The sequence below is a fragment of the Anser anser genome, assembly GCF_964211835.1.
Source record: "Anser anser genome assembly, chromosome: 14".
Classification (NCBI taxonomy): Eukaryota; Metazoa; Chordata; class Aves; order Anseriformes; family Anatidae; genus Anser; species Anser anser.
The window spans coordinates 5,901,417-5,916,828 of NC_139735.1; the positions used below are offsets into that span (position 1 = coordinate 5,901,417).

At 56.7% G+C, this 15,412-nt stretch overlaps 1 protein-coding gene across 3 annotated transcripts in view; it reads right to left on the minus strand.

The window, feature by feature from the left end:
• FLT4 (fms related receptor tyrosine kinase 4) overlaps positions 1–15,412 on the minus strand; it is a 56,941-nt gene that overhangs the window by 40,315 nt on the left and 1,214 nt on the right. The window lies entirely within an intron of this gene.

Sequence of the window (15,412 nt, forward strand, 5' to 3'; positions counted from 1 at the left end):
CCCTTCCCTCCCCGTGGGAGTGACCGCCCCACCATGGCTCTCTCCGGTGCCTCTCTCTCCCCAGCACTGATCTGGGCCGTTAAATCTCCGCTAAGCGACGTACAGGTGGTTTGTGTCTCCAGCAAATCCCAGGGCATGAAGGAGATGTCTCCAGAGCATGGAGCGTCCCCTCTCCTCTGAGTCTCTCCTTCCCCACCTCCAGCCTCGGCAAAGCTTTAGATAAAGCAGCCCACCGAGCAGACCTGGCTTGCTTGTGCACACCAAAGTGCGTCCTTGCGCAGGGAGAGCATTAATGTAATTAAAAAGGCATGCGGCAGCCCCGGCAAGCTTTGTTTTTTCAAGATGGTTTCCAAGCAAGTTGGCAGCAGGATATTAAAATAAACAGAAGGGGATTGATGGGATGCGGGGAGAGGAAGCAGGATCCCACAGCCACTGACACCTTGTCTATTTTCAGAGAAGTGTGTTTCCCAGCAGTTTTCCTAGCCTTGATCTCTCAGCACACGGCTCTGAAAGGGGCCAGGCTGCACCTTCTCCTTATCACCAGCTGCTCCATCATTTTCTCCAGCCCCCTCCACCCCTCTTTCTGCACCCCAAGACCACTGCAGCTCTCGGCATGGCAGCAGGGCTGTCCACATGGTGCACAGCCACGTCCCGCACCCCGGGGCTCTGCCTGCCTGGCTGGGAAGCCAACAGTCCCCTGGGAAGCGTTACGCACCCCAGGATGCCTCACAAAGACCGAGCAGCCTGCAGGCTGCTGCTCCAGCCTTGTGCCTGGCCTCGTCACTTTCCACCCCGAGCATATCCTGAGTTTTCCCCTGCAATGGCTGCAGATGCCTAAATCACCATGGAGCAAGGCCTGCACCAGAGCCTACCCTGCTGCAGCAAGCAATGACTTTGGAAACCCATGGAAGGGTGAGGGGAGGTGCAGGCATGGCATGGCACAGCTCCTGCTCTCCGTCTGCTCCCGCTTGCAGGAAGCCCTGTGCCGGATCCTGCCGCTGAGCCCCACGCACCACCTCAGCCCCTCTTCGCTTCCCCTTCCCTCCCTCTCTGCTGAGTCGGCCCCGCTGACTGATTAACGGGGCGCCTTTCCGGAGAGGGATTTTGTTCACACTCTGTCCTTCTCGCTGACTTCCTTCCCCAGTGCAGGGCTGGATCGCATTGGCTGTGGTTACTGCATGTCCCCAGCTAAACCAACACAGCCTATGTTCCCGCCAACAAAGTTAATGCCTTGGGGCTTTGTGACCAGAGCTGCATGGAGCAAAGCGCCCCAGGACCTGCTCTTGATGTCTCCATTCAATGTCTGCATTCAGGCAGAAATTCCCAATCAGTGAACATCCCCACTAACCAAGGCAGGAACTCAAGATCTGGACAACACTTTCTATTAAAAAAAAAAAAAAAAAAAAAAAAAGGTTTTCTGTCAGATTTGTATTAGCTAATCAAATCCCCAGACCAAAACTCCAGGATGGATCCCTGAATTTACCCTTATGCTGAGACTGCAACACAAGGCACCATGGATGAGCCTTTTTTTTCTGGGCCGTCCTTGGCCAGGGCTCAACCTCGCTCTGGAAGCCCTGGGATTTTTCAAGGCGTGGTGTTACTGGATAGCCCACCATGGCTCTCCCTGCACAGCATCTCCCATTCCTCTCGGGTCTCACCCCCAGCCTGAACCCTTGACTGCCCCAAGTTGCCCCTGCGGGCTGCAGACCTGGTGAGACTCTTCCTTCACAAGCAGGGCAAGGCACACACTTGGACGTGTTATCACACGCCATAGTTCCTACGTGAGCAAAGACCTGCACCCGGCAAGCCAACGATAAAATACTGGTACCTCGCAGGCAGCTGGGGAAACAGGGAGCGAAGCTCCCACGTGGAACAACTGCTCACACACAGGGCAGGCATCCAGCTGCGGGCTGGCGCAGCAAAGCACAGATATCACGCACACAGGCAGAGCGGTGGGGGGAATTTGGACACACAGTTGTCATCTCCTCCTCTTCCTCCTCCCATTGCTCACCAGCACGGAGGAAGGCTTGTTTTGCAGAGAGGTGAGATATCACATGAGGATGAGAAATGAATGGCATGCTCTGGCTGCCGTGGGGATGAAACACGGGGTGTTTTCTCTCCAGCCTACCAGCGGACAGGGTGACGCACGGTAGGAAAGGACACCAAAACAGAGCCAGCTCTGCCAGCAGCTGCGAGGCAGGCTGGCAGCCACCCATGCTCACCATGGGGCCAGGGGAAAGATGGAGGTGTTGTGCTAAAGGTTTCCATGTTGCCCGCAGAGCCCTGCTGAGGCGTGAGCAATGAATACATTTAAAAGGATAACAATAGAAAGGCAGACACCCCCCCAGGCACTTGCAGAAAGGGCAAAGGAAGCAGGTCCTGTCTTTCATGAACTTCATCAGTGTTCCTTTTTCTGCAACCCGTGGTTGACTAGAGCTTCAGACCTGTCCCAGAAGAGCTTAAACACAGAGGCTGTGCTCCTCCATGTAGGATCAGCCCCTCTGCACCCCATGTTGTGCTAGGATCAGCATTGCTGTCCCTGGCTCATGACTGACCCTGTGCACTAGGAGCTCCTTCGGTTCTGAGGCCTCTCTCCCAGCAGGCGATGCTGGGTGAGACAACGCTCCCCTGGCCGTGAAGATTTCCATCCATGGACCTCAAATCCCTGAAATGTCACCACATGCAAGTGTGGTAAGCTGTGCCCTCACCCTTTCGTGGATATTCACAAAGCATTAGGTGCTCCTTTGCTCCAAACAGGGCTGCCTGTCCTCCTTCAGGGGAGGCAAGAGATTAATAATTACAGGAATTCAATCAATACTCACAGAACGTAATGGGTGTTTTGAGCCCTGCTGTCCAACACAAAATCATAACAGCTTCAAAAGGCTGCTCTGGCCTCAGTGCACACATCCCAGGGGCTCTTTTGTCTCTCAGTACTTACAGACTTAACTGTTTTTTTCTGGCAAGGCACAAAAATCTCATAACCCCTGTGCTGAGGGGGAATGAGGCGTGAACCCTCTGGGCTCCTTTAGCTTTTGGACTTTCAAGCTGGTGACCTCATCGGGGACAGAAACGGAGGAGTTCAATGCCAGAGCCTGTCTTAAGACAGCTGGGCACATCCTGAGGAGTAAAGTTACCTGGTGTCCTCCGGTCCTGGTCCCTGGGTGCCTCCAGGTGGGGATTTATATCAGGATATCTCACAGCCCAGCTGCCCGAGGCAGCATGGTGTGCCTACATCCAAAGCCAAGCGTGCTGCTGTAGGGACTGCACTGGCACGGCCACCCACACCCTGGGGACCTGCCACCACATCCCGGGGACCTGCAGCATCCCAAAGGCCGCCACCGAGCGCCCGTCTGGGGGTGTTTATCTGTCTGCCTCTCTCCCTCTCCCCCCGCAGGAAGCACTATCTCACCATCACCCTGCTCGCTCCGGCCCGGTTTCCTGCTCCATCCTGCCAGGTTTACCCTGCTTTTTCCTCCTCCCCTCCCCCTGCCCCACGCTCTCTGGCCATGTTTGCGTTTCTGTCTCCTGCCGCCTTTCCTCTCCCTCCCCCCGGCGCTCGCTCCCTACTCCATCCTCCCCGAGAGGCTGCGTCCCGAGCCAAAGTTAGCCTCTGTCAGGTACCACATGTCCGGCCTGGGGCAGCGGGTCAGCCGGGGCCACCCTGCAGACCTCCTCCAGGATCTCTGCTGTCAGCAGCCTCCCCGCGCCCCGGGGGAGCGGCTGTTTGCTGCTCTGGCTCGGCCAGGGATGCTCCCGCACATCAGAGAGCCCGTTTCCCCTCGCAGCCGCCGGCCCACCCTTTCTGCTGCTGGCCAGGGGCTGGCCAGACGCTGCTTTGTTTGGTCCTTCGTTCCCTGGATCGCTCCGGGTTTGTTGGCTGCCTGCTCCTGCCCGGAGAATCCTTTTCCTGCCTTTGAGATAGAGGATGCTCGAGCCATCTGTGTGTTTTATTTCCTTGTAGAAACTAACAAGCCGAGGATTGCTTCCTCTCCCTGACATTTCGGAGGGCAGCTCCGGCGCAGCGGGATGCGCGGGGAGGGGAGGGGGAGCCCAGCACCTCCAGACAGGAACAGGACCTATTCTGTCCACAGGACTCGCTCCCCAAGGGTCAGAAATCCTCAAACCTCCCCAAAAGCCTGCGGCAGCTCCCACTCTGCCACCAACTCTGCAGGAGCCCAGGGCAGAGCCACCCTGCTTAGCACACACAGCCACCCCGCTTCCAGTGGCCCCTATTGGGAGCGTGGCTAAACCATGGGGGTTTTTAGGGGACTGGTAACAGCATTAGCACCATTTATTACATCTTTTACCTGAAGGGATGCCATGGATGGTCCCCAGCTCGTGTGAAACTAGTGGGTCCAGATCTGGCAGCCGGTGGACAGGCACTGCCAGCACAAGTGGATGTCCAGGATGGGTGGGGACATTGCAGGGGTCTGGGATCAGCTCGCACCACTTCCACCTCCAATTAACCCACCTGCGACTGCTCAGCAGTCACCTAACTGCTGCAGGATTCAGAGTTTACTTCCAACCCATCTCTATCCAAGCAGGACCCTCACTGGGCTGAATTACGTCTGGCCGCAGTGGGTACAGACCCAGGGGACGCTACAGAGAGATCTTCAGCCACTGAGAAGAAATGATAGCCTATATAACAGCAAAAGGTAAGACACTAAAAAAACTTATTATTCTCTGCTCCTCACACTGTAGCTGATGAAGTTGTGAGGAGCAACTTTTTTATGCAACTCAGCTAAACTGTGGATTTTGCCACTGTTCGATACCCACGAAGAGATTCCCAAGGAGATGGATAAGCTCCCAGAGGACAAGTCACCACCAACTTACACCCAGTGACCTGGGTGTTTCACCCAGGAGGTCTTAAACTGCCTATTGCCAAAACAAAGTGGGTACATCAGCAGGAGCCCCCTGCCATGCTGAGGTGGGTGACAACCTGGGCAGAGCCCCAGCACAGCCCCAGCCCCCAGGCAGGGTGGGCACAGGGAAGGGGAAAGCCTGAGAAATGGTGCTGAGACCAGGGTCTCTGTGCATCCTCACTTTTGACACCATTAACAACATCACCACCAGCCGATCCCTGAGCTGTGCTCTGGTGCAGTGCCCTTCAAAGTGAGCCAGCAGGGAAGAGAGGGTTGAAGCTAAGAGAGGCCTTGGCATCTACCTCTCGGTGGGAGATGCGGAGGCAGCTGACCAGGAAGTCAGGAAGAGCCCGAGGGTCGGCACTAAGCACGGAGAGAAAAGGGCAGCAGCATTTCAAAAGAAAAATTCAACTTGCAGGTTTGCTTTTTCCTTGATGTGTGTGGGCTTAATTGCTGGCCTTTGAAGTCTGGATCTTCCCAAGCCTGTCGGCTTACGGATGGGCTGAGCAGGACACCGAAGCAAACCCCATATACCATCAGGGCCAGCTTCCCCTTGCAAACCCTGCCAGCCCCCTGGCCAGGCTGCTGCAGCTTGGCACACCGCGCTGGGCTTCTTTGGGGGCCTGCAAGCCATGCAGCTGGACTGGGGGGCACCACGCCAAGCGGAAAAGACCTGCTCCTCCGTCTCCGTGTCCCTGGAGTTTGCATCCAGATGTTTGCTACTTAGCTGTGAATGGAAATCAATGCAGAGCCCTCAAACCACGCAGCTGCCCCGGGGCTGGCAGTGCCTGTTCTCCACAGCATGACCCATCCTCAAGCTGATCTCCGGCTGCTGAGTGCAGGAGAAGCTGATGAACGTGGCAAATGGGGAAAAAAACAAAACTGTTTTGCAATTAGATGATTATCTTGGCCCTGGAAAACCTGGATTCAATCCTCCATCTGCTCCAGGCTCCCTGAGAGCCCATCACGCAGCCTCTTTGCACCTCCATCCCTACCCTCTAGAGAGGGTAGGGCATCAGGAACTGAGCTGCTTTAGCTTGGGGAAAAAAAAAAGAAAAAAAATCAAGCAAAAAAGAAGGAATCCTTGCAGCTCCTGATGAAAGATAACATGGAACAAAGAAAATAGATTTATCCCAGAGCCAATGTGACATGAAAAAGCTACATTAGATGAAGACGGGTCCAGAAAGGAGGAAACGCAAGCAAAGGGCAGGAGGAATTTTAACTTCCTGATCATCAAAGCTGGGTTTTCAAGCATCAAGTATAATCTAAAAATAATAATAATAATAAAAAAAAAAAGCAAAGGGAAGAGCGGTCACGGGCATGAGAGAGCCCTGTTGCCTGGGGAGCTCGAGCGCACGGGCCCCTCTCCACGTGCAGCTCCTCACATGCACGCCCGCACGTGCGCAGCTGCACGACCCCTCTGCCGCGGTGGGCACGAGGGGAGGCAGGAAGATCACAGGCACATGCTTCAAAGGAGAATTAGTCATCAGAGGTAGCGGCAGAGGAAGGAAACCTCAGGTACGAGGTCAGACGTGCGCAAGCAGGGAAGGCTGCTGGAACAGCTCTGAGCACTCGCTGCGGATCTAAAAGCCCTCCTGGCATCCACGTGAGCAGGACGGGAGGTGCTGGTCCCTGGGGTGAATGCTTCTACAGCCATGTAGGAGATAAGACATTTCAGCCTGCCTGAAAAACACTGCACAATGGGCTTTCTGCCATCCTTGAAAGCAGCTGGAGCTGGCCAAACCCAGAGTCTTCCCCGATGTGGGTAATAAAAATACTACTCTGCTCTCCGCAGGGTCCCCAAGAGGAAAGGGCTCTGCAGGAGAGTGCGGCAAGGCTCTTGCCAGCGCATAGGGTTCTGCTGGGTTGCTCCTCACCCTGGGTCAGTGACTCCACCTGCTCCCTGCCGGGCCGAGAGACACGAAGATGGAGAAACTCGGGGTGCTGCGAGGACAGCCAGCCCCGCGGGGCTGCCCGCGGCGCTGAGGGCACGGTGCAAACATGCACGCTCCCAGTTTCTCTTGGCGCACGGCTTCAACCACAAGCTGGGACCCGCTGCAGCAAGAGATGATAACCATCAGCTCCAAGAGCCAAAGTGTATCGGGGCATTCGCGTCACTTGAGATTAGCTGGCTGTTCAACATCTGCACAGATTTCTCTCTCCACCTCCTCATAACACCCCCCATGCAGATATGAAACTCATTTCATTCCCTTCCAAGAAAGGCTGAGTCTGAAATGTCACACTCCGTATATCATAGCAAGATTCCGACAATGAAACACCCAGCCTAAATGGCAGAATTGGACTCTGGTGCTATTTGGAGGCCAGCAAGCTAAAACACCTGCTGCTGCTTTTAAAAAAAGCAGCTTACAAAAGGGTTACCAAGTTTCATAAACACCCAGTTACTCCCTTGCTCGTACCCAGAGGCTGACTTGTTTTCCCGTTCAAAGGTGTTTCCCTTGCCGTGCAGCTCAGCGGGGAGAGCACGCAAGCAGCCACGATGGGAAGGAAGCATTTACACATGCTAATGACTTCCACCAAAGGAGCACGAGGACTAACAGGGGGGGAATTGTGCTAAAGAGCCTACGCGCCACTTCCTCGGCTGTCCCTGTTTGGTCACCGCGCCGTGCCCGGAGCTGCGGGTGAGCCTGGGGCAGCCTCACCGAATGAGGGGAAGACGCGTTGGCTTGGACGAAGGCAGGAGGAGCCATTTGGCAGGAGAGAGGAGGCAGTGGGGCCATTTCGGCAAAGAAACAGACCAGGGGACTGAGGACAGACGTGGGTCAGGGGACTGTAGCCTCTCCGGGTGCCATTTGGGCCATTTCAAGATGGGCATCTCACTTCAAGCTAGTACAGGTTTCCTAAATTCACATGGGGCCCTGTTTAATTTTTGCTCTCTCTTTTTTTTTTTTTTTTGAACCTATTATTGTATTAAGAAGTGTTTTTCTTTTGGCAAAGGTTACTGCGGGGCCAGTGCCGCGCGGAGTCTCCTGCCTTCCATCACCGCCGTAACCCCGAGCAGGAGCTTAGCCCAGCCAACGCTGCTTATCTTTGATGAAGGCAGGTTTGTATTTCCACTGTCTTATAAAAGAGAGATCCCCCTGCTCCCCCTCTGCCCCGGTACATTCTTTGAAATGCCACCCAGGCCTTGTTATTACTGGGAGGCTTGGGAGCCAGGGATTAACAGCCTCAGGCTGCATTAGGCTTTATTTGTCTAAGCAGCGAGGGGTGAGAAGGGGCCATAAATATTGTGAAACGCTGAGTGTTGCGGAGCAGCAGGGTTGGGCATTGTGCCTTGAGGTAGGCACAGTTCTGGAGTGACCGACAACATGGGAAAGATTCTTGCCTCCCTCCGACATGGGAGGTTTGGGGACACCAAAACCCATCCAACTGTGTTCGAGTCAGGGACACCATGCTACTCCCCATCCTTCTGGTTGTCTCCATTAGCGCTCATAGCACATGAGTGAGCAAAAGCAGTCATCAAGCGGCTCTCCCAGCTCACACGCCGGGACTTCACGGCATGGGGAGGAGAGGAAGGACAGTGTATGCCCCAATTTATCCCAAATGTGGAGTCCTCAGGCACACCACCTTAGCTCAGCTGCTCTACGGAAACATTGCTGGGTGTCTCCATGTCATCCCAGCACAATGACCCCGCACCGCCCGCCCAGCAGCTCACGGATTTTCTTGGTGTGAACGCGTGCACCTCCTGCGGGAACATCCCACACCGCAGCCGGCCCCCCGCCCTGGGGACGCGCCGTTAAACTTCTGCCCTTTGCTTCCCAAGGGCCGAGCGCTGCAGCGCCGTGACGGGATGATGGCCACTTAGACCAAATTACGCCTCACTGGGGACTGCTGGGGCCGGGCCAACCCACAGCGAGAGTGATGGATTTCTGTGGGCGCTCGCTGCCATCACCCCTGCTGGATGCCATTCTGCTCGCTGCCCTCACTCTGAGCTGGCAGCTCCCAAATCCAAGTATAAACCGCAATTCGTGCCCAAACTTCCTGCCTCGGTAAATACCAAGATTTACTGTTGTTGTCCAAAGAAACTATTGACTTTACCCTTACTTTTGTTTCTCTTTCTCTCTATATATTTAGGTCACTACATCTAACATCCATCTCAGTAGATGTCAGTAGTTCAGAAACACGGAAAACAAGTCACAAGCAGGGAGCTGAGCCCCAGAGCCAGCCCTTGCAGTCAGCACACGGACACGCACACATTAATTACCCCAGCCGATGAGGGACCCACACACCTTTCCCACATGGGGAAACCCCTGGAGGGTTTTCCAGGCCCCGCTAAGCAGCCCTGTGCTTTTTATAGCCGTTTGTGGGGGGACACACGAGAGCAGCAAGTCTTTAAAGCCCTGCTGATGCACAAAGAGCCCACGCATGCCTAACTCAGAAATCCAAGAGAGGACCCTAAAACCCTCCGTGGGTCTGGAGGACGTGCAGGCAGACTTTAATGCATGTGTCCAAGCCCCATGGGCTCTGCCCATCCTGCCAGCAGCCGAAATGGCTGACCAGCCAGTGGGACTGGTGCTTTGCATCCCCAGCAAGGACAGGGACAGTGAGCCAGGCAGGAGGCCCAGCTGCCATCGGCCCTAGCACCAGCCCTGCAAGAAAGCCATAGTGAGCTTGCAAATTCTTTATAAGCTTCCCACGTGACACAATTACCCAGGGGCCAGATCCCGAAGCCCTTTTTCTCTCTTTACTCAGACCAGTCTCCACTGAAATCATCACTGAGGCACGGGCCTAATTGAAACTGAAGGACTTCAGGATTTGGCCCAGTAATAAAAACTTCCTTCCTTTGTCTACCGCTCACTCTGCACAATCCCACCGCCTCCTGGCCTCGTCTCCCAAGACGGGGGCCATCGGTTATTTTGGTTCAGGAGGCTCATTTGCTTCACCCCCTGCCGGAGTCTGCCCATCCCTGGCACAGAGGAGCCAGACCGCGGCGCGAGAGGGGCACGGATGGTGCCGTCCCCGGGCACCTCCGCGGGGGCAAACCCTTTGCCACCGCTATGAGGATGGAGCGGACCAAAAAAAAAAAAGCCTCTCTCATTTCACTGACTGCAGGGCAAGGGGATTAGACTGTGTGTTAAACTTTGAAGTGGCTGCGGCCGGGCGAGGTGACGCCTGTGCCAGGAAGGTGCAGCGGGAAGTGAGCTCACTTCGCCTTGCCGGGGACCGCGCATCACGCTAGGAAGTGACGCCACGAGAAGCGTGCGTAGTTTTAAACAAATAACTCACACTATGAGTTATGCTGCTTTTTCTGCCCCAGAATAGCCAGGGAGGATGCCAGGCCCTGTTATATCCCATGGGGACGGAGCTGTGCCCTGGTTTTGGGGCAGGAGGCTGGGGTTCCCGCTGCTTCCTCGCAGCCAGCGGGTCTGCGCACACCCCTGGCACTGCTGCAGGTGGCCAGTACAGCAACACACCCAGCCTGGGAGAGCAGCTCCCTGCACACCCATCTCCCTGCCATTTGACCACAGGAAGACAACACAAAAGGAGTTTGAGCTTAGCTGAAGAGAGAAGCATTCAGTGCCGAGGTACCAGCATAGCTTGATGACCGGATCCTTGATCCTACAACTTGCAGATGCTCAGGTAGGTGACATGGTCAGGTAGGGGTTGCTCAGAGGGCACAGAAATGACTCCTGCGAGGTCCAGCTGAGGTCCGCAGTCTTGCAGGAAGATTTTTAATATTGCTCAGCTAAACCCGAAGTGGTCAGACGTGCACCTTGGAGCACGCGGCTCTCACCGCCCCAGGGAACACGAAACTCCCTGAGCAGCAGAGGGCTGCTCCCAGGGCTGCAGGGCCATGGTGGGCTCTTTGCATGGGTCCATGTGAGCCCCATGCCACCCTGCCCAGCCTGCTCACCATGCCTGGTGTCCCAGTACACAGCACAGCATCGCCGATCTGTGCACTGCACAGAGTCAAACCTGGAGTCCAGCGTCCAGTCCAGGGGTAAGGGCTGCTTTGCTTAGGGCTTGCTCTTTAAAAAATAGTCTCTCTGTACATTCTGCCCTTTTAAAATACATTAATTGCCATGGAAACAATGCTCTTATTGGTATGGGAGCAGCCTGGTGGCCTCCACAGATGCGAGATAAAAATCAATGGATACATTGAAATACAGGCTGCATTTCGGGACCTTTTGTGGTTTTGGGGCTGGTCACCATGGGCACATATATGAAAATGGCTCAGACACTAGCGAGATGCCATCTTTTATGGAGAGAAAGCAGGGGACAGTACACCAGGCAGTAACATCTTTGCAATGTTTATCTGCTCAGCTGGAGCATCCTCGTGGGGAGCCGGTCCCAGTATCAATGCGTGTGCTCGGCCACGGCTCCTGGCGACGCCCCCCAGCCCTGGCTGCCATTCACATCCTCATTGCCTGCAAGCAGAAAACCGTGCCTGGCCTCGGCCCCTGGGTTCATTCCATGCCTCCGCTCTCCCCATCCACCAGCTCAAACCCATCACCAAAAATAAGGAAAAAAAGCATATATAATATATATTCGCCTCTGCTTCTTGGTCTTGAGAGTCTTTTGAACAGCACCGGGGGGGTCTGCACACACAGAAGCCCAAAGGGAAGGGCTTCAAGTGCCCTGCCCTCCCTACCCACAGCCAACCCCCAAACCGGGGTGCAAAGGGCAGCCCCGGCTGCCCAGCTCTGCCCGCCCGGCGAGGCCAAGTGCTGCCCCGCTCCCTGCCGTGCCGCCCATCATAAAGAGGTCCCTGAGCTGTTATCAGGCAGTGACAGTTTCCGCCATCGGATTCCTCCTGTCCGTCAGGAAAGCTAAATAAGGAACATCGTTCAGGCGGCTGCAGGAAGAGGGGAAATGCAGGGACATCCGGCCCAGCTGCCAATTTTTCCTTTCCCATGAACCACCGCTGACCTCAGCCAGGGAGAACCTGGACACCGAGCCTGGCACCGGCACCGCTCATCTTGGCTTAACCCTACCCCACGGAGCTGCCCCAGGCGTGCCCGTGTGTGCAGCCGTGGGGGGACAAGGCAGGCGCTGTCACCGTCACCAGCACCGCGCACCGATGTCATTTGGTTCCTCCCCAGCCATGGCCAGGAGGAGGCTCAACCCCTATGCATCAGAGGTGGCCACTCCGATGGGTCTCAAGAGCATCCCTGAGCTGCTTTGGTTCCTTACACGTGCCTGCTCACTTCCCTCCGTGTGCACTGAGGGTGGCTGCAGGGTTGAGCTTATTCCCTTGCCCAGCCCTCTGCCACCAGACTGTGGTTTCAGTGGTTTTCCAGGCTCTGCGGAGAGCTTTAAGCAGCCCTGGGCTGGCTGCAGGCAGGTAAAAACCTCATCTGTCCCCTTCATCTCTGCTCACGCCAGGGCTCTGCCCATCAGCACCTGAGGACGAAGACCAGGAGGGTCTGCAGCCCTTTTTCTTGGGGATACCTCTGGGGTCCTTGCTGCCTTTCCCTACACAGAAAGTTTTTGTTTGTTTGTTTTGTTTTTGTTATTTTGTTATTTTGTGCTCAGCCAGAGAAACACTTGCTTGAAATATCTCACTGCCTTTCCCCACCACCCCGTCCCGTACGTCCGGAGTCTTTTCATGACCCCCTAAGCCGATCCTCCCTCATTAGCGCATGACGTCCGTCCCACGGCACCTCCAGGCTTGGCCCGCGAAGGCAGCGCTGAAGATGCTCGCCGCGTGGAGGCGGGGGCAGAAACGCAGCAAGAAAAACAATTAGCACGTGGGAGAAGTTGTAAGGTGAAATACAAGTCACTGGCTGAAACCTGTTTCTGCTACCTCAGCATGGAAACAGCTCCAGGAGAGACTCCCTGGTTAATATTCTCAGCTTATAAAACTCGGTGGGAGTTTCGCCACCGGCTGCCGCGGGGCCAGGCTTTCACCCTCCCTGTGCTGAACTCGCACCTCGAGCCCAAGATCTCTGCCCGCGGCTGCTCCAAAAACAAGTGGCTGAGCCGGGCTGCGGGGCCCTCGCCTCCTCGCCGACTTGACCGCGGGCCATCTCCGCTTCCACTATTTCACGTTAACAATGAGGCACCGCAGATGGGCAATAATACTTTGTGCCGAAAACATCAGAACTGTTTTGACCGGAGTGAAAGAGCCCCCCTGGGATCCGGAGAACCCTCCCTTGTAACAACGTGAAAGGAGAAACAAAGGTCTGGGGTAGCCAGAGGCAATAAAACCCTGGAATTAATTTAACCAGGCACTAGATGCCAGTGCAGCTGCAGCGGGATTTCTTTTGCTAACGAAGGGCTAAAGATAAGCCCAGCCCCGGCGCAGGGCAAGGCTCAGCCCCGGCCCCGTGCCAGGTCGTGGGTTTCTCCGTGGGACCCTCCTGGGGCTGCGTGCCCAGCTCCCCCCGGGTGGGGAGATGCAGGAGCTCGAGGCGAGACGCACCCCAGGTGCCTCTGTCCCACACGGTGCCATGCTCCTCATCCTCCCACCGCAGTGACCCACCAGGAGCTGCCTTCTCCTGACGAGCAGTGATTTTTGCAGCCCTCCATGCTGCGCCCAGCCCGTCCTGCCCAGCGGAAGAGCCCTGTGGTGTTTAGTCATTCCCCACACGGAAACCTCAACCGCTCTCCTCCACTCATGGGCAGCAGGATCCGGCCATTGCGGGGCTCTCTGCTTCTCCCTGATCCTGCAGGGCCCCCTGGGATCCCCATCGCCATGGGCTTGTTGCAGCTGTGGTTGGTATAAATACCCAGCTGCCCCAAAACTGGGGGCCCCCACCTTGCTCCCATTGCTTGTTTCAGACCAGCATCCCGAATGCACAGATGGAGGTGACGTTCATTTGGAAACACCTCCGTGGGGTGAATCCTGACGGGCTCACACTGCTCCCCAAAGCCACTGAGACCCTGGCACCCATCAAAATGTCCAATTCTTCAGCAGCCGTTCTGCAAAGCGACGCCCCAAGCGCCATAGATGCCTCTCACGGCACTGGAGAAGCAGCTGCCAGGCCACGGCCCCCTCCTGCCGCCGTTCCCGTGGGATCCCGCTCTCCCTTTCCCTCCCCAGGAACTGCCCCAGGATGCCGGGAACAGCCTGTTCCCTCCTGGCCGGGAGCACCTGCCCTTCCCACGCCTGGCCTGGAAAATGCTGCGTGGCTGCGGGACGGAGATCTCGCGTGGAGCCGAGCACACGGGCGAGGGGCAGCACAGCTGGGTGGGCCACGCTGTAGGAAGCCCCCTCCCACCCGGCCCACGCTGGCCGGGGACATCGTGCTGCTGGGGGTGCGTAACCCCGGCCAGACGTCAAATCGAGCTCAGCAACAAACATCCTCGTGGCTGTTTGTGCAGGCAGCGAGCCGCGGGCTCGCGTGCCCAAGCCAAATCCCAGGGCAGCGATAGCAGCCCATTTATCCAAAATTACCCTTAAGCGAGCAGCGGGGCGCGAGGGCCGTGGCTGCCCCCTCCCCAAGCCCCACGGGCTGCAGCACCCTCATCGCCCACCTCCCCCTGCGAGGCCCTGGCTCTGCTTCACCACCACCAAGTGACCGGATTAAAGCAGTGCGGGGCTCGTTGCGCACGCTTGGGCTTTTGCGCGAAAGGGTGTTGCTGGAACGGCCCGTGTTTATTGCTCGCAATAAAGCAACCGCTTCGGATCCCAGCTGTGAACGCAAGTGTTGCTGCTGGCACGGCCAGGCGGGGCTGCCGGCGCACCCGGCCGGGGAGGTCCGCATGCTGGCGGAGGAGGGCAGGCAGCAGCCACCAGCGCGGTCGGCTCAGGTCCTACACAAGCAGGGCCCCTTCCCTCACACCTAGGGGATACGGTGCTCCACGCAGGGAGCTGGAGCCTGCGGCGGGGTTATTTGGTTGTGGGGCGGCCAGCGCTCCTCTGCACCCACAGCATCGTGGCTGGAGCGCTGGGAATGCACCCCTGGGATGCTCCCCCCATCACGCTGTCTGCAAAGGGCAGCGCCCTGGCTCTGCTCCATCCCGGGGGCACCATGGAGCTGGGGTGAAGTAAGAGCCCGTCACCTCCCAGCAACGGCCAGCTTAACAGGGTGATGGGGTGCGGGAACATGCAGGATGCACAAAGCAGAGCCAGAACAGACCCTTCATGGCCCCCAGATGAACTATTTCATCCTCCCCAGGTGGAACAATCTCACACTCTTGTCCCTGTTTTTAAGGGGGGGTAAATATTTGCACCCAGTCAGGAGGACGTGGGTATACGCGCTGAAAATTGGTCTCAGGTAAAGCTGAAAAAAAGGCAGAGAAAGGGGGCTTCGGTCCCCCTTTGAGCTCCACGTTGCCCTTCACTGCTGCACTAATCAGGCAGTGCTGGAGAGCTTCAAAGCCCCGCACAGCCCCACGCTGATGAAACCCGCACCTCCCACAGCCACACGCTGTCCAGAGCCTCCCAGGCACTGCTCCCTGCACCTCTGGGAGATGAAAGGACCCGAGACAGCCACACGCTGCTTTACAAATTGCTAACAGGAGAGCTCCGAACAGCTGCAGCTCCCGCCGCGATGCCACCAGCAGTGAGTCCCTGCCTGCTCTGCCTCCGGGAGCTCCCCGAGCTCCTGCAGCCCACCGTGGCACGAGAACCAGCTGCGGGGTTC